Below are 5,585 nucleotides of genomic sequence, written 5' to 3' on the forward strand. Positions count from 1 at the left end.
ATAGGCAGATTTTTCTTAGGTTTAAGCTCTGCTTTCTTGTATTGCATGACCTGACCTCTTTGGCTTTGTGGGTACTAGAGATTACCTTGTACTGTGAGAGGTTCTGATCTTGGTGTGTGTAATACCAGACAAGAGCTACAAAGTAGGGGTGGCTGAACACAGTTTACAGGACATGATCTTGGCTGCTGTTTTTATTTTTCTCTCCTAAAAAGTTATTAAAGGAGTCAAATTCTAGTTCAGAAATGCATTCTAAAGGGTCATCTTTATTGCTTTTTCTCCCAAAATTCATCTAGATTTGGCTTGTCTGTGTGCATTTGTGTAAGGAACTGAATTGTTGTTTTTATAGGTAAATGAGTGACTGAGTTTTCTCAGCTCCAAAAAGAAAGAGCATTTGCTCCTACCAGACAAAAGGTGCCCTGGGTGATGGGCGATCTCATGGGGATGTCTGGAGGTTGACCACCATGATGTGCAGTGGCCTTGTAGAAAAATCTCCAGCAAAAATTAATTTTAAAAAGCCGTATCCAGGAAATACACAGAAGGGATGATACGGGCTTTTTGAGACCTCTCAGAGGTCATAGACCTCTGGAGAGAGTGTGAGACAAGTAAGAAGGTGGAAACAACTCAGTGATGACACATTGTGGAGTCCTGCCACAAGAAGCGAATATTGATCCACCACACGAAAACCCTAGGCCCCTAGGCTACAGCTCATTTCCTCCTTTTAAGAAAAAAAATGGGCAATAAAGAATCTAGGAATGAAAGGAAAACAAGAAAAATGACTCCTTATCGAGCACTTCATAGGTTTTATAGCAGTTCTACTTGCCAGAGTGTAAAATGGCAGTAAAATGGTCTTTGTGCACATTTCCATTAAGGAAAAAGAGCCCTAAGGTTGACCTGCAAACTGAAAAATTCTGACGTTCTCTTTTTTCTCTATTTTCTTTTCTGCCTGCTTTAAATCTGCTGTTATTTTTCCATTAAGGTAAAAACCACCATTTAAATCCAATGGGTTGTTTGCAAGATGATGAATTTGTATGTATCTCATGGTTAAAGTTCTGAAATAAAAACTATAGGATCTTTGTATGTATGTGCATATATTTTAAAGGTCTTTATAATTTCTATAATTTTATGTTTAATTGGAAATTATTGTTTTAATTTCTTTTTAGCACACCAGACTATTTATCTCCATACTTGATGATGTAAATTTTGCTATTTTATTTTCACTTGAAAATTTTTAATATGTAGATTTAAGGCTATTTAGCTGACAGCTACCTAGTGTAGTAAAACAGGTTATCAAGAACTTTAAATTCTAAGATAGGAAAAAAAAAGGTTTTATGAAGCTATAAGATGTACTTGTATTGGCATGCCTAATGCATTTATGTATATGTTGTCTACACAATGTTTCACTTCTGAAAATACGTAAAAGAGTTCTAATGAATTGGCTTAAGAAAATAAAAACACTTGAATTAAATACTTTATCAGGAAAAAAGTCTGCTTAAACGCTTTTTCAGGTTTACATAAGTTAAGTATTATCTTTAATGAACAAGTTAGATTTTAAATTATTGGTAAAGTAATATTATAAATGTCTTAAGAATTGCCAGCATACAGTTTTCTTTGCACTTATTAATAAAGCAATTTTATACTTAGCCCTGTCAAATACCCTAAAGTGTCAAAATTTGGCATAGGGGTTACAAAACTATAAACTCAGACCAAGACAGAATGATCTTTGCTCATGTAATTTTAATAAATACTGATATTGGCTTAATGAACAAAGCTACATCTTGAATTCAGTAAGATTACCATAACTTCTAAACTTATGGCTTTAGGCAGTCTAGTCCACAGGAAGAAAGGTTTGTTTTAGGAAAGGACTCTTGTTATCTTTGTTTCAAAGCTGAACTATAAACTAAGTTCTTCCCAAAGTCAGTTCAGCCTATGTTCAGAAATGAACAAAGACAGCTTGGAGGTTAGAAGCAAGATGGAGTCATTAGATCCGATTTTTTTACTTTCTCAGTTATAATTTTGCAGTGGTGATTCCATAACATTAAATTATGACTATTGCAGTTTGCATAAATAATTTAGGTAAATGATTAAAATAAAATAATTAGGCAAATGTAATGGGATAAATACTTGTAGGTAAACTCATAACTTAGAATATAAAGATAATAAACTAAACAATAGATATTCTATTTTTTGAGTATTTTCCAATAAAAATCTATTATAGGAAAACATTCTTTCAAAAATATGTGTCCTTTTTATAAAGGTGAACAATTTTTTTCCAATTCAAAGCTTGTTTAAAGGTTATATATAAGGCCAGGTAAAAGGAACCAGGAAATAAGAGAGATATAAAGGAAGTTATAAAAATGAAAATGTATTTTTTTGGTAAGGAAGGTTAAAGAGAAATAATTTTATGTGAGAAAGGATCTTGCATGGTAAACTTAGTCCTAGAATAAAATGATTTATTTATTTATTTATTTATTTTTTAAGAAAGAGGGAGTTTCAGGAAAAACAAGAAAATTCAGGCATATAATGAATAGTCTGTGTAAGAAACAATAAAGGATTTATGGAAAAAAACTTTTATATAATCTAGTTTTATAAATTCAAAAAATTATAACGGTCTTTCTAGAGATTGGACTTGATGTAAAAAGAAAAAATCACATACACTAAATTGGCTAGAAAAATAAAATTTTATCAAGTAATTAATTTAATCTTAATAAATTGTAAGAGATTTTATCTTTTTAACCGAAAGTTCAACTTTTATTACATCTTGTGCTTTTCTGATTTCTTTCCCCTTGTAAAGGGCACAAAATAATAATGCTCTTCTTCAACTCATTTTTAGCTCATATAAGTTTTCTTTCTTGAGTTTTGTTTGTTGTGGCCTGATGATAACAATGTTTTTTTAAAGGTGTGAAGCAATGTTTTCTTCCAACATAATATTCTGTGCAGTGCAGATGGTCTTTTCATTTGTCTTTTCTTTTTATTAGTAATTATTTTTATTAGCAACACAAATAACATATTCAGTCTCCATTCCCAAGATGTGGTAGGAGGCGTGTGTTTACTATAGATATTGGACATATTCTGCTTATTACTATCCAATATGCTTATTTTCTAGAACAATTCATGGCTATTAAGCTGTGATAGATTTTTTTTTCTTCAATTCAAGTATTGGAGCTACACAGATATATGAGGAATGAAAGTTAATCTTTGTGATATTACATTTTCTTCATCTGATATTAAAATACACATGCAATGAACTAATGAGGGTATATCAGAATACAATAAGAGGTGATGATACTTTTGGTGGAATCTAAGATGATACAAACACATATATCAAAACAAAATATGCCATGTTAAATGTTGATATTTTATTATTAGTGAACTTAATTTTAACTGATTTTATAAGTATGACATTTCTTAGCACTTTAAAACTGCTTCCATGCTCTAGTATATTGAAAAAATAATAAAGCATATGTTTCTGTTCTTCAAGCACATCATCCAATGAGAAAAACTACACAGATAGAGATGTTAATGCTGGCATTACTAGAATGTATTCAGTCTTACACTAGACCTATATATTAAAGAAAAAAAAAAAACATTGTACTAGGAGACATATATCCTTACCTTAAGCAATCTAGAAAGCCTTCTTGGAGGAAGTGAGGTTTTAACATGGCCTTGATGAAATGTGTAGAACCTTGAAAGGGAAGCACAGGGTGTTTTCTCCTTTCCTTCATTCCTGTCCTGCTCCCCACACTGACAAAATACATCTCTGAACTTAAGAGACATTGAAAAGTCCCTAACTGAAGGAATATTTATCTATAGTCCCTGCACAGAGCTCCTGACCTGTGTTAAGTAAAGAATGTCGCTGTCTGAGAGGCCCATGAGCTCCAAGTTTATATTGGAACCTTAAGAGGAGAGGATCACCCAACCCACAACTATCTGATGATACAAATTCATGGTTTGGCTCGGCTTTAAAAATGTCCTATGTAAGATTGCTTCTATGGAACAAAGTTTCATCAAAGCCAATTTAAAAGCCTATGTAAAAAATGATTATTCTTGCTGCAATGTGTACAAATAATCAGGTCAAGTATAATAAGGCATATCAGTACTACTATGATTTATCTTTAGTAAAAATAGAAAACTGAAGAGAGAAAAAATTACATTTCACAAAACTGTAGTACCTCTGTTGTTAGATTCTAGTCTTGCCTAGTATTTTTCAATATTTATCATTTTCCATAGTTTGGACTAAGTTCAAATTTTCCTTGGCCACAAGTCTTCAAAATAATGTTTTCATTTTTTTCTTCTTTCCTTCCCCATTTTTTTCTAATTTAAAATTGCTGAAATTTAAGCCGTGCTTTCATAAAGCCCTGTGAATTGAAGGTAGACAACTTAAACTTCAGAAGAAAATATCAGTAGCACGTTTACTTACATAAATCACTTTCATGCCTGCGTACTGATTTGTAGACTTTAGAGTAATGTGGCCTACACTTATTTTCCAGGATTGTTCATTTATTTTTTTTTGCCCTTGTTCCTTTCTTCCCCTATTTTCTCTTCATAGGGCATTAGACTTCACAACCTGCTAAAAATGAGCTTTTCTAATAATTTGGGACCTACTCGTCTAGGAATAAACCATCCTAGCCATTAGAGATCAGATGAAACCTGAGACAAGACACTTATTTCCTTCTAAAATGCTTTCTCCAAAAGGTTGTAAAAAATAAAATGAGGAAAACATGAAAGGAAAATATATTGGGACCCCAAATCACAAAACTAAAGAGAAAAGTCAAGCTGGGAATTGCTTAGTACCAACTTGCCTCCCATTCTATTTAGTGAACCCCCTGCTCACTGAGATAAATGTATATGCTTCCTTTGGAGTGGCTAATCAGAAACTCAAAAAGAATGCAGCCATTTGTCTCTTATCTACCTATGACCCGGACAACCCCTTCCCACTTCCATTTGTCCCACCTTTCCAGACAAAACAAATGTTTATCTAACATATGTTGATTGATGTCTTATATCTCCCTAAAATGTATAAAACCAAACTGTGTCTGGATCACCGTGGGCAGATGTCATCAGGACCTCCTGAAGCTGTGTCATCTGAGGCTGTGTCATAGGCACACATCCTCAACCTTGACAAAATAAACTTTCTAAATTAACTGAGACCTGTCTCCAATTTTGGGGATTCACTAGGGTATGGACATCTTTGGGGCCCATTATGTAGACTATCACAGTCTTTCTTTAAGAATTATGTTCTTTAGATAGGGGCTGCTGCTGTGATGGATGCTCTCTGGGTAAATCAAAAAACAAGGTAGCTGACCTGTAGTTCCTGATTGGTTAAGACCTTCACATTCCAAGTGTCCAGTAACATCTCTGGGTAAGAGATAATAAGTGACTGATAATTTTAGGAAAAAAACCTAGTTGACAGAGTTCAACATGACAGCTTATTGGTCAAGTGCATGAGTGTAATAGTGTAATAGTTGGGGGTGTGTATATATACCTTTCTGGGCTGAGGAATACTTCAGTTAGCTACTAAAAACTTTTGACTATATATATATATATTCCTCAGCCCCATTTTTTTTCTAATGCCTTTCTGGGCTGAG

This window comes from Sapajus apella, unplaced genomic scaffold (genome assembly GCF_009761245.1).
Source record: "Sapajus apella isolate SASKATOON/1434 unplaced genomic scaffold, GSC_monkey_1.0 scaffold75, whole genome shotgun sequence".
In the NCBI taxonomy this organism is placed as follows: domain Eukaryota; kingdom Metazoa; phylum Chordata; class Mammalia; order Primates; family Cebidae; genus Sapajus; species Sapajus apella.